Below are 27,709 nucleotides of genomic sequence, written 5' to 3'. Positions count from 1 at the left end.
TTTTAACTTAAACTCAGAAATTCCTCATACTTTATCAAGAGTTTGATCATTCCCTTGTAGGTCACTACCAGATATATAGGCGTAGATTTTTTTAAAAACGCGGGTATCCCATGTACGCGCGGTTCCCAGCATGCGCACATGGACGTGGCTGTTTTATAACATGCGCACGTTGGCGTGCGCATATTATAAAATAGGATTCCCGTGTGCACATGCATGACGGATTTTAATATCCGCGCATGCACATGAGGGCAGGGGTATTTTTTAATTTACACGTGGCAACGTGATTTCCAATAAAGGAGCGCACTAGGAGGGAACTCTCCTAACCCTAACCCTATCCTTCCTCTTCCTCTCTCCTCACTGATCCCTACCTAGCCCCAATTTTTTAATTTTTCTACTTACTGCTTCTCTGGAGAAGTATCTTCCACATGCTGGCAGCCGGCCAGCATGTGCTTTCCCAGGACAGCGACTAATGGCGCTGTCCCAGCCCACCCCCATCCTGTGTCTCCCCCCACAGGCCCCCCCCCCCCCCCCCCCCCAGCCTACCCTTTCCGAGGCCCTGGCACTTCAGTGCATATCGGGGTTACGCACGTGGCCAGGCCCTTTAGAAAATGCATGCGGCGCGTGCAGGGCCTGGCCACGTGCGTAACCCCCGAATTTTACACATGCGGACCTTTTAAAATTGGCCAGATAGTGAACACACTAATACATTTAAAAAGACCCTAATTGTACGCAATCCTATACCCATAACAACCTAAAACTTAACTTGGAACTGAACAAATTTAAGATGAAGGAGGTAGTCCAGCAGCAAGAGGGGACCCAGTCTTTTGCATTGAATGCACATGTATGATTTTTTTTACCCATCGGTGAGAAATTGTACGTGTGCATCCAATTCAAAGAGCTCCTGTCTCTCAGAGAACACGTCCGATCACTGGAGGCTAGAGTGGCTGACCTGGAGGAGCGGAGGCAGACAGAAAGGTATATAGATGAGACCTTCAGGGACATAGTAGCCAAGTTCCAACACCAGTCTGGCAGCCCTGGTGCTACCTTGGAGGAGGAAGTTCTTATGATTGGAAAGCAACCGGGTGCAGCAGAAAATGATCCTGTTGCAAGGACCTGCTCTCCAGGTGATGCATTGTCCTCTCGCACCAAGGATGTGTCTCCCAGGGCTACTGCCAAGGCGGGAAGGGTTAGGTCGGCTATCATAGTTGGTGATTTCATTATTAGGAATGTAGATAGCTGGGTGGCTGGTGGACATGAAGACTGCCTGGTAACATGCCTACCTGGTGCGAAGGTGGCGGCTCACGCATCATCTAGATAAGATTTTAGACAGTGCTGGGGAGGAGCTGACTCTCATGGTACATGTGAGCACCAACGACATAGAAAAATGTGAGAGGGAGGTTCTGGAAGCCAAATTTAGGCTCTTAGGTAGAAAGCTGAAATCCAGAACCTCCAGGGTAGCATTTTCTGAAATGCTCCCTGTTCCACACGCAAGTCCCCAGAGGCAGGCAGAGCTCTGGAGTCTCAATGCATGGATGAGATGATGGTGCAAGGAAGAGGGATTCAGCTTGGTAAGGAACTGGGGAACCTTTTGGGGAAGGGGTAGTCTTTTCTGAAGGGATGGGCTCCACCTTAACCAGGGTAGAACCAGACTGCTGGTGCTAACCTTTAAAAAGGAGATAGAGCAACTTTTAAACTAGAACAAAGGGGAAAGCCAACAGTCACTCAGCAGCGCATGGTTCGGAGGGAGATATCTTCAAAGGATACTAATGATGCATTAGAATTGGGGCATCCCGACAGAGAGGTTCCAATAATAAGAAAAGTAATCCAAGTGACTATAATTAAAAACTCACCTGAGCTAAAAGATTCAAATTTATCCCTGTCAACTGAAAAACAGAATGTAAATACAAACAAGAAATACACTTTGAAATGTTTGTATGCTAATGCCAGAAGTCTAAGAAGTAAGATGGGAGAATTAGAGTAAATAGCAGTAAATGATGACATAGACTTAATTGGCATCTAGAGAGACATGGTGGCATGAGGATAACCAATCGGATAGTGCTATACCGGGGTTCAAATTATATCACAATGACAGAGAGGAGCATCTTGTTGGCTGGGTGATGCTTTATATCCGGGGTGGCATAGAGTCCAACAGAATAAAGAGACTAAATGCACAATAAATTCTTTATGGGTAGAAATCCCTTGTGTGTTGGGGAAGAGAATAGTGACATACTGCCTTCCACTTGGCCAAAATGGTGACACATACAGTGAAATGCAAAGAGAAATTAGGGAAGCTAACCAAACTGGTAGTGCAGTAATAATGGGAAATTTCAATTACCCTAATATTGACTGGGTAAATGTAACATCAGGACATGCTAAAGAGATAAAGTTCCTGGATGGAATAAATGACAGTTTTATGGAGCAACTGGTTCAGGAACCAATAAAAGAGGGAGCAATTTTAGATCTAATTCTCAGTGGAGCACAGGATTTTGTGAGAGAGGTAATGGTGGTGGGATTGCTTGGCAATAGTGATCATAATATGATAAAATTTGAATTAATGACGGAAAGGGGGAGAGTAAGTAAATCCACGACTCTAGCGCTAATCTTTTAAAAGGGAAACTTTCATAAAATGAGAAAAATAGTTAGAAAAAAACTGAAAGGTGCAGCTACAAAGGTAAAAAGTGCAACAGGCAAGGGCATTGTTAAAAAATACTATCCTAGAAGCACAGACCAGATATATTCCATGCATTAAGAAAGGAGGAAGGAAGGCAAAACAATTACCAGCATGTTTAAAAGGTGAGGTGAAAAAGGCTATTTTAGCCAAAAGATCTTCATTTAAAAATTGGACGAAGGATCCATCAGAAGAAAATCGGATAAAGCATAAGCATTGCCAAATTAAATATAAAACATTGATAAGACAGCCTAAGAGAGAATTTGAGAAGTTGGCCATAGAGGCAAAAGCTCATAATAAAAACTTTTAAAAATATATCCGAAGCAGAAAGCCTGCGAGAGAGTTGGTTGGGCTGTTGGATGATCAAGGGGTTAAAGGGGCACTTAGAGAAGATAAGGCCATCGTGCAAAGATTAAACAATTTCTTTGCTTCGGTGTTTACTGAAGAGAATTTTGGAGAGATACCCATTCTCTAGAAGATTTTCATGGGTGATGATTCAGACCAACTGAACCAAATCACGCTAAACCTGGAAGATGTAGTAGGCCTGATTGACAAACTGAAGAGTAGTAAATCACCTGGACTGGATGGTATACACCCCAGGGTTCTGAAAGAACTAAAAAATGAAATTTCAGGCCTATTTCAATTAATTAAATTCAATTAATTAAAATCATTTATATACCTGAAGATTGGAAGATGGCCAATGTAGCCCCTATATTTATTTATTTGTTTTATTTATTTAATACTTTTATATACCGAAGTTCGCATGTACTAGGGATGTGCATAAGGGACAGATTCATCTGATTCAGTATTCGTATTCGTCGGGTCCCAAATACGTTGCATTCATTCAAGGGCGACCCGATCTATTGATAGTTTTATTCGTTTTCCGATTCCCATTAAAGTCAATGGGGGAAGTATTTGCAGCTTATTTTTGGCTGCAGAATTGGGGTTTTCTTATCAATTCTGATGAAACTTCTGGGGAGCAATCATCAGAACGAGAAAAGAGCTCCAAGGTACTTAGACTGTGGCAAAGTGGCACCAAAGGGGCATGAATAGCCTAAGGCACTGTAAAGGGGCAAAGGGGTACCAGAAGTGGCAAGAGTGCTTTAACAGAGGCACAAAGCAGCAGCGAGAGTTTCAAAAACACACCACAGCTTCAAAAGAGAGCACCGATAATAGATGCATGAACCCTCGAAGGCAGCACGACAGGCAAAGTGGCAAGACAAGTGGCATCAACATCCTACAGCACAATGAAGGGGGAACATAGCAAGCAGAAAGACTAGCACCAACACACTGAGGAACCATGATAGTGGCAAGAACACCACAAGGAGTTGAGTGAGTCATCTGGTGTATGGCAGCAAGACAGAGTGGCAGAAAGCTGAAAGGGGCAAGACAGGCTGGCAGAGCCGAGGTAGTCTGGTCCCTGTGGTTTTGATAGAGGAAAGACAGGCTGGCAGAGCCAAGGTAGTCAGGTCCCTGTGGTTTTGATAGGGGCAAGATAGGCTGGCCCCAGGAAGAATTCCATTTCCTTTGAGCAGGAAAGGGCTCCCTAGAATGGGTTCGCCCCCAGAGTGGGGTGTTTCCATTGGTGTCTAATGAGCTCTCTCTGGTCTTTTAAAATCTGGTGGGCATACAAACGAGAATATTCACGACAGAGGTGAAGGAGGTTTCCATGTGAACAGTGGTTCAACATGGGTCAGCGGTTGTTAAGAGATAGGCTGGCTACACCTGGGGAGAGTTCCCCTTCCTTTGAGCAGGAAAGGGCTCCCCGCAATGGGTTGGCCCCTAGAGTGGAGCACAAGCTTTCAAAGTGTGGCTATGTGGGGGAGGTCTCACTGTGAACAGCGGTTTAACATGGGTCAACAGGTACTAAGAGATAGGCTGGCCAGCTACCCCAGGGAGAGTTCCCTTTCCTTTGATCAGGAAAGGGCTCCTGGATGGTCAGACACATCGTTAGAGGTCAAACCCTTGTAGGGGCATAAAGCCTGGATGGACAGGCACAGCATTAGAGGTCAAGCCCTCGTACAGATGTAAGGCCTGGACAGACAGGCACAGCATTAGAGGTCAAGCCCTCAAGGAGACGTAAGGCCTAAACGGACAGGCAGGCACAGCTTTCGAGGATAGAAGTCAAGCCCTCGTAGGGGCATAAATTCTGGACGGACAGGCAGGCACAGCATTCAAGGATAGAGGTCAAGCCCTCATAGAGACATAAGACCTGGACGGACAGGCATAGCATTAGAAGTCAAGCCCTTTTAGGGACATAAGGCCTGGATGGACAGGCACAGCATTAGAGGTCAAGCCCTTTTAGGGACATAAGGCCTGGATGAGAAGGCATAGCATTAGAGGTCAAGCCATTTTAGGGGCAAACTATCTCCATGCCATCTAGAAAAGTGGAAACCCCAATAGCCTTACCATCTCGCTACACACATAACAGTGCCTGAGATAGTTTGGTGCCAAGGGTGTTTACACAAATAAGAGATTTCAATGTTAATTTGTAAACAGTCTTATTACTGATATAGTACAAGAAACATTTCTCAGATAAGTAAAGAAACTCATCTAAGTACCTTTCAGGCCAACAATCTATGCCCAACTTTAACTTCTAATTCCAAAATACCTTTTCACAGTTCTGATTCATTTCAGAGATTTCTCTTACTGTACTCTCCCAAATATATCTGGACTACTCCAGGCAATTTAAGTGCTAAGCTATCTTTACTAGAGATGTGAATCGGAACCGGAATTGGTTCCGATTCCGGTTCCGATTCACAATGTTAATTTTTTTTTGTGCGGCCCGATCACAGTTTTGTTTATCGGCTGCGCCCGAGCCAATAAACAAAAAAACCCACCCGACCCTTTAAAACTGTTCCCTTAGCTTTCCTCAACCTCCCATACCCCCCCAAAACTTTTACAAGTACCTGGTGGTCCAGTGGAAATCCCGGGAGCGATCTCCCGCTCTTGGGGCTGTCGGCTGCCACTAATAAAAATGGCACCGATGGCCCTTTGCCCTTACCATGTGACAGGGTATCCGTGCCATTGGCCAGGCCCTGTCACATGGTAGGAGTAATGGACAGCCGGCGCCATCTTTAAAAAAGCGCGTGTATGTCCCGGGGCTTTGAAAAAGGGGCGGGAAGGGGGCGGGGCCATGGGCATGGTGCCGGTCCGGGGGTGGGACCAAGGCCTCCGGCACAGAGGTCGTGCCAGGGGAAGGTGCACCGGCAGCCAGCCGGCGCACGCAAGGCAGGCGTAACACCTGAAACAAAGGTAGGGGGGGAGGGTTAGATAGGGGAAGGGAGGGAAAAGTTGGGGGGAGCAGAAGGAAAGTTCCCTCCGAGGCCGCTCCGGCCAGAGAGTCCCTATGAGAAAGCTGTAAGCTGAGTCTAGAGCTGAAGAAATCTAATGAGCAAGACTCCTGAGCTGCTTTTGTGTGTCAGACTAAGAGTGAGCAATAATTTTTCTCCTGCTTGTTACATTTAGGTAGGGACACATGCCGCACGCATGTTATAAAATCCGGGATCGGCGCGCACAAGAGGGTGCATTTCGGAGCGGCCTAGGAGGGAACAGGGAAAGCCATCGGGGCTCCCCTAGGGCTCGGCGTGCGCAAGGTTCACAAGTATGCACCCCTTTGCGCGTACCGACCCCTGATTTTATAACATGATTGTGGCAGCACGCCCATATTATAAAATCAGCTGTACATTTGTGTGCGCCGGGTAGCATGCACAAATGTACCCCGCGCTCACTTCTCTTAAAATCTACCCCTTAGTGAACTGCATGAAGCTCACTGTTAAGAAAATAAACATTCAGGGGTAGATTTTCAAATAGCGCGAATTGGCCTACTTTTGCTGGCGCATCAGGCGCAAGCAAAAGTAAGCTGGATTTTAGTAGATACGCGCGGAGCCGCGCGTATCTGCTAAAAACTTGGATCGGCGCGCGCAAGGCTATTGATTTTGTATAGCCGGCGCGCGCCGAGCCGCACAGCCTACCCCCGTTCCCTCCGAGGCCGCTCCGAAATCGGAGCGGCCTCGGAGGGAACTTCCTTTTGCCCTCCCCTCACCTTCTCCTCCCTTCCCCTACCTAACCCACCCACCCGGCCCTGTCTAAGCCCCCCCCTTACCTTTGTCGGGGGATTTACGCCTCCCTCTGGGAGGCGTAAATCCCCGCGCGCCAGTGGGCCTCTTGCGCGCCGAGACGCGACCTGGGGGCGGGTACGGAGGGCGCGGCCACGCCCCCGGACTGCCCCGGGCCGTAGCCACGCCCCCGTACCCGCCCCCAAAACGCTGCCGACACGCCCCCTAAATGCCGCGACAACCGGGCCCGCCCCCCTCGGAGAACCCCGGGACTTACGTGAGTCCCGGGGCTCTGCGCGCGCCGGTAGACCTATGTAAAATAGGCTCACCGGCGAGCAGGGCTCTGAAAATCCGCCCCTCAGTGTCCCTAAATGTAACAAGCAAGAGAAAAATTATTGCTCACTCTTAGTCTGTCACACAAAAGCAGCTCAGGAGTCTTGCGCATCGGATTTCTTCAGCTTACAGCTTTCTCATAGGGAGTCTCTGGCCGGACTCTCACACCCAAGCAGCTAGGTTCCCCCTCTCCCTCGTTTGGATCTCTCACCTCTGAATCTGGCCTGGGAACTCTCTCAGGATCAGGGCTGGCATCTTACCAGGTCCGGTTCTCTCAGTGAAGTTTGGCTGTCATAAGAACATAAGAACATAAGAAAATGCCTTACTGGGTCAGACCAAGGGTCCATCAAGCCCAGCATCCTGTTTCCAACAGTGGCCAATCCAGGCCATAAGAACCTGGCAAGTACCCAAAATCTAAGTCTATTCCATGTAACCATTGCTAATGGCAGTGGCTATTCTCTAAGTGAACTTAATAGCAGGTAATGGACTTCTCCTCCAAGAAATTATCCAATCCTTTTTTAAACACAGCTATATTAACTGCACTAACCACATCCTCTGGCAACAAATACCAGAGTTTAATTGTGCGTTGAGTAAAAAAGAACTTTCTCCGATTAGTTTAAATGTGCCCCATGCTAACTTCATGGAGTGCCCCCTAGTCTTTCTATTACCCGAAAGAGTAAATAACCGATTCACATCTACTCGTTCTAGACCTCTCATAATTTTAAACACCTCTATCATATCCCCCCTCAGCCGTCTCTTCTCCAAGCTGAAAAGTCCTAACCTCTTTAGTCTTTCCTCATAGGGGAGCTGTTCCATTCCCCTTATCATTTTGGTAGCCCTTCTCTGTACCTTCTCCATCGCAATTATATCTTTTTTGAGATGCGGCGACCAGAATTGTACACAGTATTCAAGGTGTGGTCTCACCATGGAGCGATACAAAGGCATTATGACATTTTCCGTTTTATTCACCATTCCCTTTCTAATAATTCCCAACATTCTGTTTGCTTTTTTGACTGCCTCAGCACACTGCACCGACGATTTCAATGTGTTATCCACTATGATGCCTAGATCTCTTTCTTGGGTTGTAGCACCTAATATGGAACCCAACATTGTGTAATTATAGCATGGGTTATTTTTCCCTATATGCATCACCTTGCACTTATCCACATTAAATTTCATCTGCCATTTGGATGCCCAATTTTCCAGTCTCACAAGGTCTTCCTGCAATTTATCACAATCTGCTTGTGGTTTAACTACTCTGAACAATTTTGTGTCATCTGCAAATTTGATTATCTCACTCCTATTTCTTTCCAGATCATTTATAAATATACTAGCCGTTAAGCCCGTAACAACAGGCTACATTTAAAAAAAAATTTCGGTCTATTTCCTTCCCACTTCCTCCCCCCACTCTCTCCTCCCTCCCCCCACCTCACTCTCTCCTCCCCCCTCCCTCTCACCTCCCCCCTCTATTCTCCCTCTCCTCCCCTCACCTCACTCTCTCCTCCCTCCCCCCACCTCACTCTCTCCTCCCTCTCACCTCCCCCCTCTATTCTCCCTCTCCTCCCTCCACCTCCCTCCACCTCCCTCTCTCCTCCCTCCCTCTCAACTCCCCCCTCTATTCTCCCTCTCCTCCCTCCCTCTCTCCTCCCTTCCACCTCCCCCTTCTATTCTCCCTCTCCTCCCTCTCTCCTCCCTCCCCCCTCTATTCTCCCTCTCCTCCTTCCCCCTCCCCTCACTCTCTCCTCCCTCCCCCCTCCCCTCAGCTCACTCTCTCCTCACTCTCTCCTCCCTCCCCTCAGCTCACTCTCTCCTCCCTCCTCTCAGCTCACTCTCTCCTCCCTCCTACCCTCAGCTCACTCTCTCCTCCCTCCCCTTTCAGCTCATCCACAACCGGCAGACAGGGGGGTGTCCCTCCCTCGCGCGCGTGCATCGCCGCCGCTACTGCTCCTCCCTCCCTCCCTCCCTCGCACGCGCATTGCCGCCGCTCCTGCTTGTCGCCACCCGCTGCTCCTGCTCCTCCCGCTCGTCGTCGCCGCCGCCACTCCTGCTCCTGCCACTGCTGCTGCCGCCGCTCCTGCTCCTAAGGAGCAGGCGCCATTTTTTTTTGGGGGGGGGGCACGCTCTGCTCTGGCCGACGTGCTCGCATGCGCGGTAGAGCTGCTCTCTACTGCGCATTTGTGGCATGTCGGACAGGGCTCCCTTATCTAGTAGATTGAAAAGTAAGGGTCCCAATACAGATCCCTGAGGCACTCCACTGTCCACTCCCTTCCACTGAGAAAATTGTCCATTTAATCCTACTCTCTGTTTCCTGTCTTTTAGCCAGTTTGCAATCCACGAAAGGACATCGCCACCTATCCCATGACTTTTTACTTTTCCTAGAAGCATCTCATGAGGAACTTTGTCAAACGCCTTCTGAAAATCCAAGTATACTACATCTACCGGTTCACCTTTATCCACATGTTTATTAACTCCTTCAAAAAAGTGAAGCAGATTTGTGAGGCAAGACTTGCCTTGGGTAAAGCCATGCTAACTTTGTTCCATTAAACCATGTCTTTCTATATGTTCTGTGATTTTGATGTTTAGAACACTTTCCACTATTTTTCCTGGCACTGAAGTCAGGCTAACCGATATGTAGTTTCCCGGATCGCCCCTGGAGCCCTTTTTAAATATTGGGGTTACATTTGCTATCCTCCAGTCTTCAGGTACAATGGTTGATTTTAATGATAGGTTACAAATTTCAACTAATAGGTCTGAAATTTCATTTTTTAGTTCCTTCAGAACTGTGGGGTATATACCATCCGGTCCAGGTGATTTACTACTCTTCAGTTTGTCAATCAGGCCTACCACATCTTCTAGGTTCACCATGATTTGATTCAGTCCATCTGAATCATTACCCATGAAAACCTTCTCCATTACGGGTACCTCCCCATCATCCTCTTCAGTAAACACCGAAACAGTCTAACTTCAGTTAGTCAGCCAGAGTGACTCACTGCTCTCTTGATTAACAAATGTTGGTCCCTATTCAAACCCAATCACACTACCTCAACACCTTTCCAAGGTGAGTAACTGAGCTGAACTATTCAACTTTTTTACTTAGGTATACATTGCTCCTAGCTTATTTTTAGCTTCCGCCTACTTTTTTGGGTTTGGTTTTTTTTTGTGGGGGGGGGGGTTTCAATACAAACACTCAGTTCTTTAAAAGTCTGCAGAACACTCAGTTCTGCAGACTTTTAAAAATAAACACACTACCTATTGCTTACTAGCTACCTTATTGACTATTTAAAAATACAAACAGCCTAACTTGTTTATTCACTGCCTTTCTGACTGTTAAAGGCACAAACACACAAACACACTAAATAATATTCCCAAATAGTTAACTTTGCCCCAATACTTTAAAAAAGACAATGTCCCAAGCAAAAACTTACTGATTCCTTTCAGCCACCAGCAAAGTGATCCTCTCCTCTCAGTGTTCCCACTGGAATGTGGGTAACTGAGCTCTTCCCTTCTAATTTATAATGTGCTTCTAAGGTAAATTAGTACAAAACAGTTCCTTTAGAGATTTACACTTCAGTTAGTTTTCCTGAGTGACTCACTGCTGTTCTGATTAACAAAGAATGTTACCTAATCAAATAAAACACACAACCTTAACACTTCCCTTGTAATATATATTGTGCTTCTAAGGTAAATTAGTGCAAAACAATCCCTTAGGAGATGTACACTTCAGTTAGTTTTCCTGAGTGACTCACTGCTGTGCTGATTAACAAAGAATGATACCTATTCACATCAAACACACAACCTTAACACTTAGTTAGTCAGCCAGAGTGACTCACTGCTCTCTTGATTAACAAATGTTGGTCCCTATTCAAACCCAATCACACTACCTCAACACCTTTCCAAGGTGAGTAACTGACCTGAACTATTCAACTTTTTTACTTAGGTATACACTGCTCCTAGCTTATTTCTAGCTTCTGGCTACTTTTTTGGGTTTGTTTGTTTTTGTTTTTTTTTTGTGGGGTTTTTTTTTTTCAATACAAACATGGCCCCTCTGAGCAGCTTGGCTTTCAGCTCCCATCTTTGCCCCAGTAGTTTCACGTACGTCTCCTTTAAACTAGGCCCATCTTTCCCAGGGCTTTTTGTTTCCTCACAGCTTCTTGCTGCCTCTTCTCTCAGCTGCTCCTCGGTGATTGATTTTAGTCTTCAGGGACTTCCTTTTATCTCTTCTATCTCTGCTCCTCCCCATCTAGGGTTTCTTTGGCAGGCTTCCTCTCCTGGAACCCGAAAAATCCACGGGCTTTTTTTCTTCTTTTTTTTTTTTATATGGGTTCACTTCAAAGGTCCTTGCCTACATCTTCCTGGGGAACTTTCCCTTCATCTATCTTCTAAGCTAGTTGGGGAAGGAATCTTCTTTCACTCCACGTAGTCCCTGTTGAGGGCTCTTAAGACTGCAGGACTCCTCTCTCCTAGCTAGAACTGGTTTTGCCTGGAGATCTCCTGCAGCAGCTACCCTGGTTAACTTTTGCTCCTGGCCACAACAGCACCCATCTCTCTTCAAGACTGCCTCTTCTCTCAGAATTTGTTGCCAGAGAATGTGGTTAGTGTAGCTGGGTTCAAAAAAGGTTTGGATAAGTTCTTGGAGGAGAAGTCCATTAACTGCTATTAATCAAGTTTACTTAGGGAATAGCCATTGCTATTAATTGCATCAGTAGCATGGGATCTTCTTGGTTTTGGGTAATTGCCAGGTTCTTGTGGCCTGGTTTGGCCTCTGTTGGAAACAGGATGCTAGGTTTGATGGACCCTTGGTCTGACCCAGCATGGCAATTTCTTATGTTCTTAAGGCTACTGCTGCAGCTCTGCATGCCTCCAACCCCCAGGAGGGTGATAGTGGCGGGGGTACCAGCAAGTAAAATTAGTCACAGGCTATACTACTTTATATCTTTAGGCCATTAACCCAGTGCTTTTTACTTATCATAGATCAATTATGTTCACAGCATTATGGACCAGATTTAAGAATCAAGAAAAGCTAGGGCATAAAACAAGAGCAAAAAGTCTGTAAGACAGTTTGCTTGCACAGTTTTTAAAGTGCACATCTTTTGTCTGAGGCGTTAATTTTGCCCAACTTCAAGAGGGGGAAAACCACCACAGAATAAGTTGATCTAGCCGAAACTCCAGTGAGCAGTGAAAGGCTTGTCACCAAGGGCCAAATTTAACAATTGATCAGAATTCCTTTAGCGCTTTTTGCATTTCGGGTCCTGAAAACAAGCAACAGAAACAGAACTAAAATGTAAGGAAAACAAGAAGTCAAAATGTGGTCCTCTGAGACCCGTCATTTATTTTTGTGACTAGGAGAATTTACGCTCCCTTCTCAATCCCTTGCCTGGCATTTCCTATCTGATAACCTCCACCTTCTCCCCCCCCCCCCCCCCCCCCCATTGTTTTTGAGCTCCTTGAAATGCTGCCAAGATCCTTTTGTTGATACCAGAAAGAATGCAGACAGGACTAAGCACATGGAACTATGTTGTGAGATTATCTACGGCTTTCCATGTACAGTGGTCAAGGTTACATCCTTCTGTCTGGAAAATTGAAATCTGGAAAACTGTGAGCCGCTAGTCAATGTGACAATATTTCATGAGCAGAAAATAGTCTAAATACAGTAGGCTCATGCTAATATATTGCATACAACATTGTAAGTAGTGGAAAATCTTTGATAAACTAAATGTACGCTGTATGGAAACTGTATAGTGTTACGGCTGTGGCTGCTGTGCTACCGCCTCACCACCAGGGGTCCCTCTAGTGCTGACTTTCCTGACAGGCCCAGTCCATCTCCTATGTCCACTCTATGCTCTGGGTGTGCCCTCTTAACCCTGCCTGACAGTTGCCTCGGTGCTTCGGCATCGAGCTCGCCTGGGCTCCCTGCTCTAGCCTGCCTTGCGTGGCCTTCGGGCCCATCCTTGCCTTGCCTTGCCTTGCGTGGCCTTCGGGCCTATCCTTGCCTTGCCTTGCCTTGCGTGGCCTTCGGGCCTATCCTTGCCTTGCCTTGCCTTGCGTGGCCTTCGGGCCTATCCTTGCCTTGCCTTGCCTTGCGCGGCCTTCGGGCCTATCCTTGCCTTGCCTTGCCTTGCGTGGCCTTCGGGCCTATCCTTGCCTTGCCTTGCCTTGCGTGGCCTTCGGGCCTATCCTTGCCTTGCCTTGCCTTGCGCGGCCTTCGGGCCTATCCTATCCTTGCCTTGCCTTGTGCGGCCTTCGGGCCTATCCTTGCCTTGCGTGGCCATTGGGCCTTCTTCCTTGATTTCCATACCTGGCCTACGGGCCTTCCGTGTGTGTGTGTGTGGCCTACGGGCCTTCTGACCTGCCTTGCCCCGCTATTGGTGTGTGGCCTACGGGCCTTCCGTGTGTGTGTGTGTGGCCTACGGGCCTTCTGACCTGCCTTGCCCCGTCTATGGTGTGTGGCCTACGGGCCTTCCGTGTGTGTGTGTGTGGCCTACGGGCCTTCTGACCTGCCTTGCCCCGCTATTGGTGTGTGGCCTACGGGCCTTCCGTGTGTGTGTGTGTGTGGCCTACGGGCCTTCTGACCTGCCTTGTCCTGCTTACTGTGCCCTGACCCAGCCTGGACCCAGACACTGCTGACTGCCGCCTGCCCTGACCCAGCCTGTACTAGACACTGCCACTTGCCGCCTGCCCTGATCCAGCCTGTACCAGACACTGCCACTTGCCGCCTGCCCTGACCCAGCCTGGACCCAGACTCTGATTATTGCTGCCTGCCCTGACCCAGCCTGGTACCTGACTCTGTTTCGAGCCTCCTGTCTCTCTCCACCTGGAGCCACCCTGCTGGGTGGTGTGCACGACTCCTGTCCGGAGCCCAAGCGTAACAGTATGCCGAAGCCATCACATTTTCCAGGGGAAGAGATAAGTCTGTGTCCTGCCGGTGAGTCAACTTTTCACTAATTCAAGATGCCTCCTTCTTTAAAGTTTTATACCTGCAGTTCCTGTCAAACTTTGAATTATCCTAGCTATCAGAACTGTCTAGCCTGTGAACTTGTTGGTCAGGAACACTGGTCATGCAATAACTGCAACAAGAAAAATGTCTCTGTCTATCAGGAGTGTTTGAACTGTCTGGCTCCTAAACCAGGGTGGTGGAAATGCTCCTGTCTCCCGTGTTTGTTACCTCCAGGCAAACCCTGCCCCTGTTGTTCTGCTCTAGGACCAGCTGTGCAATTAGAAAAGGCATTCAGCTCTCCTAACCAGTATTCTGTTTCTGGCTCAACTAAAACAAACATTTTTGCTGGCAGTTTGAGGGTAGAAAAACCCAGGACTTACCTGGCCAAGAAGGCTTCTGTGAGACCAGTGCTAGAGCCTCGGGAACAGGTTTCTCTACAACGGAGAGAGCTGATTAGCTCTAGCAGGGCTCAGCTTCCCACAGCTGCCAAGTGGATACTAACGAGCACCTTCCCTAGACGTCCTAGAACTGCCTGTGCCTTCTCTAAACTGCTCCTCCAGAAACAAAATCAGGAGCATCAGACTTTGGCTCGAGGTATCAAGCCCACGGCAGTACAATCTGTGTCTTCCATGCACACCACCTTTAACCATGCTACTCTGCCATCTGAACCTGCTGCACTACCCGAGAAGAGCCTGAGTCTGCTGAACCGGCCCTGCTGCCGTCCTCGGAGGGGTCCGCACCAGCCCTGCTGACAGACTTTCTACCTCTGCCATCTGAGCCTGCCGAACCGGCCCTGCTGCCGTCTTCAGAGGGGTCCGAACCAGTCCTACTGACAGACTTCCTGAGTCAGCCATCGGAGTCTGCTGAACTGGCCCTGCTGCCACCCCGGGAGGGGTCCATACCGGTCCTGCTGCCACCCCTGGAGGGGTCCATACCGGTCCTGCTGACGCCCCGAGAGGGGTCCGAGCCTGCTTCATCGCCCCGAGAGGGGTCCGAGCCTGCTACAACGCCCCGAGAGGGGTCCGAGCCTGCTACAATGCCTCAAGAGGGGTCCGAGCCTGCTTCATCGCCCCGAGAGGGGTCCGAGCCTGCTACAATGCCCCGAGAGGGGTCCGAGCCTGCTTCATCGCCCCGAGAGGGGTCCGAGCCTGCTTCATCGCCCCGAGAGGGGTCCGAGCCTGCTACAATGCCCCGAGAGGGGTCCGAGCCTGCTACAATGCCCCGAGAGGGGTCCGAGCCTGCTTCATCGCCCCGAGAGGGGTCCGAGCCTGCTACAACGCCCCGAGAGGGGTCCGAACCTGCTACAATGCCCCGAGAGGGGTCCGAGCCTGCTTCATCGCCCCGAGAGGGGTCCGAGCCTGCTACAACGCCCCGAGAGGGGTCCGAGCCTGCTACAATGCCCGAGAGGGGTCCGAGCCTGCTTCATCGCCCCGAGAGAGGTTCGAGCCTGCTTCATCGCCCCGAGAGGGGTCCGAGCCTGCTACAACGCCCCGAGGGGGGTCCGAGCCTGCTACAATGCCCCGAGAGGGGTCCGAGCCTGCTTCATCGCCCCGAGAGGGGTCCGAGCCTGCTACAACGCCCCGAGAGGGGTCCGAGCCTGCTACAATTGCCCGAGTAGGATCCGAGCCTGCTGTACTGGCCCAGCTGCCGCCCCTGGAGGGGCCTGTACCGGTCTTAATGCCGACCTTGGAAGGGTCCGGACCAGTCCTACTATCGCCTCAAGAAGGGTTACGGACTATTTCTCTGCCCCAGGTGGGGTTTGTGTTCCCCTTGTCACCCCAGGAGGGGTTATGGAAATCTGCACCGCCTCTGCTACCCCAGGAGGGGTCTCACCCTGCCGCCTTGTCCCAGGAGGGGTTATGGACTGCCTTTTTGCCTCGGAAAGGAGTTGAACCTGCCGCATCACCCCCGGAGTGGTCTCCCGTTATTCTTGACTACCTCCTGCACAGATGGGATCCAGGAGGAGGGGGAGGCCTTGAGGGGGGGGGTACTGTTACGGCTGTGGCTGCTGTGCTACCGCCTCACCACCAGGGGTCCCTCTAGTGCTGACTTTCCTGACAGGCCCAGTCCATCTCCTATGTCCACTCTATGCTCTGGGTGTGCCCTCTTAACCCTGCCTGACAGTTGCCTCGGTGCTTTCGGCATCGAGCTCGCCTGGGCTCCCTGCTCTAGCCTGCCTTGCGTGGCCTTCGGGCCCATCCTTGCCTTGCCTTGCCTTGCGTGGCCTTCGGGCCTATCCTTGCCTTGCCTTGCCTTGCGTGGCCTTCGGGCCTATCCTTGCCTTGCCTTGCCTTGCGTGGCCTTCGGGCCTATCCTTGCCTTGCCTTGCCTTGCGCGGCCTTCGGCCTATCCTTGCCTTGCCTTGCCTTGCGTGGCCTTCGGGCCTATCCTTGCCTTGCCTTGCCTTGCGTGGCCTTCGGGCCTATCCTTGCCTTGCCTTGCCTTGCGCGGCCTTCGGGCCTATCCTATCCTTGCCTTGCCTTGTGCGGCCTTCGGGCCTATCCTTGCCTTGCGTGGCCATTGGGCCTTCTTCCTTGATTTCCATACCTGGCCTACGGGCCTTCCGTGTGTGTGTGTGTGGCCTACGGGCCTTCTGACCTGCCTTGCCCCGCTATTGGTGTGTGGCCTACGGGCCTTCCGTGTGTGTGTGTGTGGCCTACGGGCCTTCTGACCTGCCTTGCCCCGTCTATGGTGTGTGGCCTACGGGCCTTCCGTGTGTGTGTGTGTGGCCTACGGGCCTTCTGACCTGCCTTGCCCCGCTATTGGTGTGTGGCCTACGGGCCTTCCGTGTGTGTGTGTGTGTGGCCTACGGGCCTTCTGACCTGCCTTGTCCTGCTTACTGTGCCCTGACCCAGCCTGGACCCAGACACTGCTGACTGCCGCCTGCCCTGACCCAGCCTGTACTAGACACTGCCACTTGCCGCCTGCCCTGATCCAGCCTGTACCAGACACTGCCACTTGCCGCCTGCCCTGACCCAGCCTGGACCCAGACTCTGATTATTGCTGCCTGCCCTGACCCAGCCTGGTACCTGACTCTGTTTCGAGCCTCCTGTCTCTCTCCACCTGGAGCCACCCTGCTGGGTGGTGTGCACGACTCCTGTCCGGAGCCCAAGCGTAACATATAGAGCATTTAATCCTAAACATAAATTCATTTCCTCTCTTTCTGTCTCTTATTCTGTAATTTAAAGATTTTCTATCTACTTAACCTATTTTAAATACCGCAACCAAATTAAATATATCTTTAAAAATGTACCCCTAGATTTATCAAAATGTGAGAGTGAGAGTGAGAGTGTGAGAGAGAGAGAGAGAGAGAGAGAGAGAAAACCTCTGTGGAGAATAATATGTCATGCTACTATTTATACCACTGTAAGAGGGGGCACTTTAACTCATAGTGGGGTTTAGGGGGCTGGGGTAGATTTGAGGGGTGGTTTTCCATACACAGTAGGAGGTATGAACAAAACAGTACACATCACTGAAGATTTTCTGTCATTTCAATTGATGAAAGGTACAAGAGGAGTTGATTTGTACAATGCACTCTCTACCTAGCTTGTTGCACTCTCTACCTAGCTTGTTTGAAGCTAGGTAGAGAGTACATTGTACAAATCAACTCCTCTTGTACCTTTTATCAATTGAAATGACAAAAAATGTTCAGTATACATGATGGTGCAAAACCTAACTAAAGATGGAACAAGGAATAATGATCAGAACATTGAACCATCAATTGAGAAATGTAATGAATTTGCGAGATTCTTTGATCTAAAGATTCAGAACTTAGTAAAAAATTTTCCTAACACAATTAATCACAATATTTCATTACAAAAAAGTGAAATAGTAAACTGGTCAGTTTTTGACCATGTATCGGAATTAGAAATTAAATTGATCTTGAGGAAACTAAACCCAGCTACTCACCCATTAGATTCACTCACAATTAAGTAACTAAAACTTATCTGAGACATAATAGCTCCATATATAACTAAACTCATAAATTTATCATTAGACAAAGGCTATATCCCATGTTCATTGAAATGCGTGTTCATCAAGCCAATCCTAAAAGGAATCAAGGCTGATAGTGAAGTTCTAAACAATTATAGTCTAATATCAACCTTACCTGCAATTGCCAAGATTTTGCCAAGGACCCTTGCCCCATCTCCTTCAAGAAAAAGGACCCTTCAATTGCCAGGGACCCTTGCCCCATCTCCTTCAAGAAACAACTAAAAACATGGTTATTCAACCTTGCGTTTCCAGAACCCTCATTCTAACTAATCAAAGTCCCTCAATTTTTTTTTTTTTTTAATCTCAACACTTCCCTGCTCATTTCTCTCCACTAGTATGGTTTAGTTTGTTATTAATCCTCTCTCATTTTTCTCTCTTTTTCTCTAACTCTTGTCCCTCGAAGAGACTCTCAGATACCCTTTAATCTTATCTTGCTTATCTTTCCTCTATTCCTTATCCCCTTCTTAACTTCTTACTGCACACTTCCTAATGGATCCTTTGCACAATGTATTGGATTGTTTCACTTATTGTGACCTATATCAATATGTAATTTCTAATTGTTTTTAAACTGGGCAGTTAACTATCTAACTATGTTACCCTAAGGTTTTCGTTTTACATTCATGGTTCCTTGTATCGCCTTTTTGGCAAGTTCTTTGTTCTTTGTAAACCGGTTTGATTTGTATCTAATGCAAGAAGATCGGTATATAAAAACTAAAAATAAATAAATAAATACATAAATTTTTAAAAAAGTAGTTCTCTCACAATTGTCAGACCATCTTGAAACAAACAACACTTTATTTCCAAGCCAGTTTGGTTTCAGAAAGCATTATAGTACTGTAACTCTATTGCTGGCACTACTGATACAGTGTTAAGAGGATATGATGCAGGTTGCTCATACCTGTTAGCTTTATTGGACCTTTCAGCTGCATTTCATACATTATGAATCAAAAGCTAATCAAAATTGGCATTGAAGGAAAAACGCTGGAATGGTTTACATCCTTTCTATCATGTTGTTCATATCAGGTAAGACTGGGCGAATGTCTATCAGATATAATTAACATGGTTACAGGACTTCCACAAGATTCTCCACTTTCTGCAACACTCTTTAATGTATACATTTTACTATTGTGCTGATTACTATCAGGGATGGGTATTAACATTTATGTTTATGCAGATGATGTACAGTTCCTTATTCCAATAGATATTTCAATTGAACATTCTTTAAACTTATTGGACATTTACCTTTCATCAGTTAAGTAATTGGTAAAATACATGAAACTAGTTTTAAACAGACAAAAGACAGAAATCTTATTGTTACACTAGCTGTACCCTGCCACGCGTTGCTGTGGCTGAGCCTGGTTAAGTTGAAAAAACAGAACAGACCCAGGGGATATCTGTAATATGTTTAATTTTGCAATGCTTGTGAGTATACGACGTTGAGGTGCTGTCGGGGTTAGAGGGATTTCAACCACTGTCAGCGTTTCATGGGCATGGTGTGAACGAAGGAGATTGTGAGCAGCGGAACGTGCTTGCCGTGATCGCAAGCGTGCCTCTAGCAGTCTGGATGCATGTTGCTCGGCCGCTTCCTGCTGTCTTCCTACAGCTATTCTTTCTTTGTTGTGCTGTTTTTTTGCTGCCCGTTCCTCCTCCGTGCACCTAGTTCTAAGGCGCAGCGCGAGTATGCCAACGTACGTTAGATTTTCTGCGAGGCATAAATTTGGTGAATTGCAAGAGATGTATGAATGGTGTGTAAAAGGATCAAGGGAAATGAGACAGTAATGTCTGAAGAGCAAGAGAAATGCACAGGGCCAAAATTAATGCCTTCTTAGGTAAGAGGATCCAGACCTTAAAAAGCAGTTACGACACTGATAGACAAGAAATGAATTGGTGTGTATAAACGTGGTCAGTCAGTGGGAGGTTGTGATCCTTAGGGATAAAAATAGGGGAGTGCCTAATCCACCTAGTAATGTGTCTGTAGAGAAGTTTGTTTTGGAGGGCTAATCCGCTAGCTTTCAGAGATCAGTAAAGGTTATAGTTTGTGTGTTTTGGATTTTTTTTACCCCAAATGAACAGCACCAGCAAAGAGTAGTTTAAATATGCAAGCACACCTTCCTGGCCCCCCCCCCCCAAACCCGGCGAAATAGAGCAACCCACGCTACAGCCCCCCTCTCGAGAGATGTGGAGAATTAGTGCCCCCCCCTGTGAAAAACGCGCGGTGGAAAATAAGAACGGTCTCCCACTGTGCTCCTCCCCGGCTACCTGTGTAAACTGCCAGCGGGTGGCGAGGGTGTGTGCTAGGGTTTGTTCCACCGGCTGCCATGTCGCAAAACTTCACCGGTGAAAGTGGTGCGTCATGATTCCTGACCTAGTAAGGGCAAATGTCCGCTGAGGATATGACGCCGACGGGCGGGTAGGAGCACTGGCTGGCCATCTTTAAAGATGGCGCCGGCCATCCAGTGCTCCTACCATGTGACAAGGGCCGGCCAAAGGCATGGATACCCTGTCATACAGTAAGGGCAAAGGGCCAACGGCGCCATCTTTATGAGTGGCAGCCGACGGCCCGAGAACGGGAGATTGCTCCCGGGACCACCACTAGACCACCAGGTAATTTTAAAATGTTTTGGGGGGCTCGGGAGGGTGGGTGAAGCTAAGGGGTCATTTTTAAAGGGTCGGGTGGGTTTTTTTTTTATCGGGCCATAGGTGCCATTTTTGAGTGGCAGCCAAAATGGCGCAGATGGCCCAAGAGCGGGAGATCGGTCCCCGCGCCCCCACTGGACCACCAGGTACTCGTAAAAAGTTTTGGGGGGGTTCGGGAGGGTGGGGGAAGGTAAGGGGTCAATTTTAAAGGGTCGGGCCTCACTAAAAAAAAATTAACAATGTGATTCGGAACCGATTCTGATTCACATCACCACCGATCAGATTTTTTTCTCCCTCTAGCCGAACCCGATCGTTAAGACGATCGGGCACACAATTCACATCCCTATTGGTTACCAGTGAAATTTAGAGTATAATACAAAGTTCTCTCTATTCTTCACAACATGATTAATAATAATAAAAATACAGAATGGTTAAGTGCTTCATTGCACCTGTATGTCCCATCCAGAAATCTGAGATCTGCTAGCAAGGGTTTACTTCAAGTTTCATCTTTGCATTTAGCACACTTAAGCAAAGTTGGCCCCAAACTGTGGAAACACAATGCCTGAAAATGTATGTATTCAGAAAGATAACAAGCTTTTCAGAAAAGGTTTAAAAACATGGCTATGTACTGTAGCACATGCTGACTGAGAAAAAGATAGTAGAGCTGAGTCGCTGAAACCATTGATAAGAGAACATGCATCTTATGAATTTTATCTGTGATTATGACATTTTATTGATTTTAGTATGATTGTTTTATTGCTTTGTTTTATTATAAACCGCCATGATTGTATGTCCAGAATGACGGTATATGAAATAAACATACTGTGCTGTTCGTACCAATGAAGCTTCTCTTCCAGGGGGGAGTGAAGTGATCATGGGGGAGGAGTGAAGGAGGTGAGTGGGGGGAGGGAATGTGTTGTGGGGGGTGGGAATAAAAGTCTGAGGGGATTATGGGGGGTTGGGTGTGAAGGAAGTGAGTAAAAGGATTGTGGAAGTGTAAGATGTGAGTGAGGGGATTGGGGAGGGAGGGTGGGAGTGGGTATTGTGGGGAGGTGGGAGTGAAGGAGGTGAGTGGGGAGTCAGAGAAAAAGATTGAGGGAATTGTGGAGAGATGGAATGAAGGATATGAGGGGATTGTGAGGGTGGGAGTGAAGGAGGTGAGTGAGGGGATTGGGGGACAGGGACGTAGGGGCCCGGGAAGTGGGGGTAGGGGACGATACCCACGATTGGGGACAGAAGGGGCTGAGAGAAGAGGATGGTGCATGGGACAAGAGGAAGGGTGGATGGAGGAGAGAGAGGAGGGGCTGAAGGAAAAGAGGGGGCGGGAAAGAGAGGTGGGATGCTGACGGAAGAAGGCCTGGGGCAGGACGAAAGAGGAGGGGGAGGTATTATGTTGGGGGTCATGGAGTCTTTGTTATTTTCACTGGGTGGGCAGGGATTTCCTCTCTCTCTCTCCACTGCTCCTAGCCCTCTCCTCTCCCCCACAAGCTTTCCACCTTCCTTCCCTGACCATCTCTTCTCCCTTCAGTCTCTCCCATCAGCCCTTGTTTCTCTCCATCCTTACTCCCTTTAGCCTGCCCCATTACCCCTCCTCTCCCTTCACCTCCTCTTCTCCCTTCTGCCCCTCCTTTTCCTTTCCCATGCTCCCACCTGCTCCATTTGCTTTATTCTCCCTCCTTCCTCCTTCCTATCCCTATCCTTACTCAAACCCATACCCCTACCCTCCACAAGAAAAACAACATAGTACCATATTATGTTGGGCCACAGAAACTTTATTGTTTTTCCTGGGGCCATACCTCATTTCACAGCCACCAGACCTCTCCTCTTTCTCTCCTGCCTCCCATACAGCACCCTCCTCTTTCTCTTCAGCAGCCCACCTATATCCCCATCTTCCTCCTCCTTCAACACTTCTCTTCCTATCCCCAATCCTTGTCCCCCCCAACTCCCCTCTTCAACACCCTACATCTTTCCCCAATCCCTCCCTTCTCCCCCTTCAGAACGTCACATCCCTACCCCAACTTCACTCCCACTTACTTTTGCCCCTTGTCCCATCCTTCCTCCTATCCCTTTAGTCTCCCTCCTCCCATTCCTTCTTCTCCTATAACTCTCTCTCCTCCTGCCCCCATCCTACTCACCTTCCACAAGAAACATTACAAAGGCTCAGTGACTCCAACATAACATCATATTATGTGGGCGCTGCCAAGACTTTGTCATTTTTCTTCTGGGTAATGTTATTTAACATAACAGCCCTAACTTCCCATAAGGACAAGGACTGGGGTCCAGTTTAGCCTAAGAGGAAATGAATATCTGTTGCATTGCATGCATAGTCTAACTTCTAGTTTTTGGCTACATATTTGTTTTTAATTTGTGATCACTTATTTCATATTTGTTGAAGGTCATTTTGCATATGTGACTAAGGTGAGGTATTCTGCTAGCATGTAGTTTCTGTGTAGGGATCTGTAGCAGTCTTGTTGCGCATTGTATTTTCCCACTAGGAATTGTAATGGTGTTCTAGGGCCCAGTGTAATATTTGCAGTGCTTAATCATAGGTAGAGTTGTTGCTTTTGGAGTCTTGTGAGTTAATGAGATAGTATGGCAGGTTTGCTATATATGTAATGAGTGGGGGGTTTTCAGGATTTTATTTCACAATGTGTCTGGTAGTGGAGGAAATTTATGTTTCTGTTACTTAGATGGCCCCATATTTTTTTGTATCGTGAGGTGTAGGGGAAAATATCCTCCTCTACTCCCATTGTTAGAGAGGTATGTATGTTTTGGGGGCAGTCAGTGGTCACAAAATATTTGGGGTCAATATTCAAAAGCCATTTAAATAAATAACTCAAAAGTTATCCATCTAAATGGCAAATGTGGCATATTCAGCCTTTTATCTGGCTAAATTATAGCCAGACAAGTAGTTATCCAGCTATAATTTAGCTGGATAAAAAAGATTAAGTAGTGATGCCCCCCAAAATAATCATGTAAATCACATGCCTACAGGCCCTAACCAGGCCTCCTCCTCCCTTTTATTTGAACTCCGAAGACTCGGCCCACTGACCTTCATCTCCTTAGATTGGCAGCATGTTAAATTTAAAAAAATAGTGCAGCATCCTACAGTGATCCAGGTCCAACGTGTCTGATTCTGTGTTGCTAGGCAACACTGCCTAGCAATGCAGAAGCACTGGGCCCGGATCGCAGTAGGATCCAGGCCGCATGAAGGCTTCTCTTGAAGATACAAGGAGTAGGAAGGATATGGTTGGGGTAGAGGCAGACAGGGGGCGTGACCTGAAAAGAAGCCTATTTCAAAACAAAAAAAATGGAACCAGGAGCAGGGGGTGGGGAAGGGAATGAGGCACAAACTCTGCCTTTTTTTATTTTTAACTTAAAATGCCACTGATTTGAGGAGTAGGGGGCAGTGGGCAGAGACTTCAGCGCTCAAATAAAAGGAAGGATTGTGCCTGTAAGCCTGCGATTGTTTTAGGGCGGCTTTTATCCCACTGAATATCCAGGACAAGTTATCTAGCTAACCTTAGCCAGATAACTTGTCCACTAAATGGCCTACTGAATATTGGCCTCAGTATTTACAGAACTGAAGGAACTGGGTTTATAGAGGGTTTGTTTTGCACATACAATGACAAGAATGAACTCCTCTTAACCAAGGGTACAGTACATTGGTATGATCTCAATCTCTGAAATTTACTCTTAATGCTCTTCTCAATACTTGCATTGTACCAAACAACTTCTTTTTGATAGAGCAGTAGGCTAATCTTCATTTTTTATGGCAACATAAACCCCCGAGAATTGCACTCTAAGCTGAAAGCTGATAAAAGTAGTGAAGGGGTAAACTTCCCTGATTTCTACTGTTATCATCAGGTCTATATCCTTCAACAAGGATATTATTGGATGGTGGATTTTTTACATAACCCTGAAGGCTAAATATTGAACAATATCTCACTTGTCCATTCCCGTTTGAGGTTATCCCTGGTATAATGCTCCCTCACTCCTTTTCGGATATTCCTATAATTCAAACTACTCACAGGGCATTTTCCAAATTTGACCAGTTGCAAGCCTCCTTTTCTCTTAAATGGCAGTTCTTCCAGTTTGCCTCTTCTTGGTATTACTCTCATGTTAAAACAGATGGTAGAAGTTTGAATTAGAATATAGGGCAATCTCATAGAATTTAGTTTTTGGAATCCCTTCAGAAGGATGCTAAATTCTTATCTTTTGATGACTTAAAGGCTCACTTTCACTTACCTATGTCTCAATTTTATGCTTGGCTACAGATTCAGGATTGTATTGGTTCCGATCGCTCAACTAAATTTTCCTTACATAGTCCCCCGTGTCTGTTAAGATTCTATCATGATTATGGTTTGCTAGGACATCTTCCCTCCCAGATATACAAACTGTTGAAATTGATAACATTTCCTGCTTAGAAGAGTCTTCTGACTGCTTGGCTCATTGATGTAGGCTGTGCTGATGATGACGTGGATTGGCCTTATTTTCGGAACATATCATTACATGTTTCGCTCTCTTCCAGCATAACTCAGTCTCTATTTTTTCTTACGCACTGAGCTAGCTGGATACCATGGAAATTATACTGGGCTGGTTTGCTCCCTAACCATGATTGTTGGTCCTGTTCTTGCCCTAAAGACACTGTGTCCCATATGTTATTTTTTTTGCCCAGTCATCCATCAGTTTTGGTTTAAAGTTTGGAGCATTATATCTCAAATACTGGATCTACAATGTCCAATATCATACCATATACTGATACTAAGAGCTGCAACACTTCCTTCACATAACCCTATTCCCCATAAGAAGCTTTCAGATTTTCTCCTAGCTGTTACATTAAAACTGATATTATCATTCTGGAAGAACAGCAAATTACTTAATGAGCATTTTTGGTAGAATTCAATTTGTATGTTTTATAAATATGAGCAAGCTGTGGCAGTAAAATTTCGTCATCTGTTTACCTGAGCGGTGGTGTGGAAACCTTTGGATGCACATTTTAGAACTGCTCATTCTCATCAATCCTGCAGCCTCTGATGGGGATTCTTTCTGTTGGACCATACTCTCTTCCCTCGTGCACTTTTTTTTTTTGTTATGTATTATTTTGAGACCTGATTCTGGAAATGCTTTTATGTATCACTATTTTCAGTCTATTTATTCTTTGTTCTTTTGTTGCTTTTGTAATTCAATAAACAGATTTGAACTTAAAAAAGAACAGTAGGCTAACAACCAGAGAAGTCAGCGTTCTAATCCCACTATGACTTCTAGTGACTTTGAGCAAGTCACTTCCCTTCCTATTGCCGTAAATACAAATGTAGAACCCAATATTCTAAGGCTTTTCTCTCATTCAGAGTCTATGGGAAAAATGCTTCATAAATGACCCTCTTCGATTGTAAGCCCTCTGGGAAAAGGAAAATACCTAGAATACCTGAATGTAACTCGCCTTGAGCTACCAATGAAAAGGCATGAGCTATGTAAATAGCTTATTAAGGTGTTTCATAAATATACAAGCAACATATTGAGGTGAGCCCAGAAGTTCTTTTTAATCATGTGAGTGGTGCCCCAAAAATTAGGACTGTTTCTGTATTTTCAGGCCACATTTTCTTGGGCTCATTGGTACTAGACAATTCTTTCTCTCGCTCCATCCATAGTGCAGAATAGTACTGATATTTCTATTAGCAATGCTGTTTTTTTTCTTTTTCCCCTTTACCATTATGTCTGGTTTTCTAGCATTGGTTGGAAATGAATAATTATTCTCTATGATTTATGTGAAAGGTGTATGTAAGATAGAATGACATTAACTGTAAATGTAAAAAATTGGCAGAGGAACATGGATGGAGCTTGGGGCAGAGTTGCAGCAGAGCTGGAGCAGAATTTGATTGGTTCCCCCCCCCCCCCCCCCCAAACAAAAATGCATCCATTGACCCTGAATATTTAGATGATATAAAAAAGGGCTGGGTTCCCATTGGTTGTTTCTATGCCAGAGAAGCATAAGGTGACTGAGTTACCTTATTATCTATTTCTGATTATAGAAAAGAGTTTTAGTAGCCACATTACTCAAATGGTGGCTATATTAAGGTCAATAAATTCATTTAGATGGATAATTTACAAGTTATCCATCTAAATGGCAAGTTTTTGTTGCGTTCCCCATCCGCACTTGGCCCATGCACGGGCCTGCTCACCTTCCCAACTCCTCGACAGGTCCCAGGTTGGCCTCTCCCACAGCTGCAGCTAGCTCCTCAAGGCCTTGGCATCCCGCGGTGGTCATCGGGTCTTCCTCAATGCACCAGGCCTCACGACGGAGCTCGGCATCCTCCGTGGCATTGGCCCCGGCCCCTTAAAGGGCCAGGGGTGGGAGCAGGCTCTGCGGCGTGCCCTGATTGAGCATAGTATATCAGGAAGTTCCTGCCTGCACTTCCTTGCCTTGGCAATCGGGTCGACACCGTGTGTGTACTAGTTTGCCTCAGTGTCTCATCGCTTGTTCCAGTCTTGTTCCAATCCTGTTCCAGCATCCTTCTGTTCCAGCGTCCTTCTGTTCCAGTGTCTGTCTGATCCTGCGTTCCCTGGACTGACTCTCTGGTACTGACCTCTGCCTGTTCCTGATCACGCTGATCGCTGCCCGGATACTGATTTCTGAATGTTCCTTGACTACGCTGATCGCTGCCCGGATTCTGATCTTGCCTGCATCTTTGACCTCGTCTGACCTCTGGAACCTGACCCCTGCTTTGGCTGACTACTCTCGGACTGACCTTTGGAACTTGATCCTTGCTATCACTGACCATGCCTCCTTGAGCCTGGCCCTGCTCCTGGCCTTGTCATCGCAGACACTGTTCTGGCCATCCTTGATTCCTCTAGCCCCTAGTCTTTACATCGACCGCGCACCCTTGATCCTGGTGGACACACCTCTTCACTTCCTTTCCGAGAGACCCTGCGAGGCCCACCTAAGTCCAAACGGCCCTGGTCCCCAAGGGCTCCACCCGGGGGGGACCTCGGGCTTCTAGTGGTGAATCTCCAGCTAGCCTCTGTCTCCTCCTGTGCTCTGCCTCCTGGTGGCAGGTGCTTCCTGGGCCCAACCAGGGAGCCGTT

Source organism: Rhinatrema bivittatum, chromosome 4, assembly GCF_901001135.1.
Source record: "Rhinatrema bivittatum chromosome 4, aRhiBiv1.1, whole genome shotgun sequence".
In the NCBI taxonomy this organism is placed as follows: domain Eukaryota; kingdom Metazoa; phylum Chordata; class Amphibia; order Gymnophiona; family Rhinatrematidae; genus Rhinatrema; species Rhinatrema bivittatum.
Note: the sequence above shows the minus strand (reverse complement) of the source record.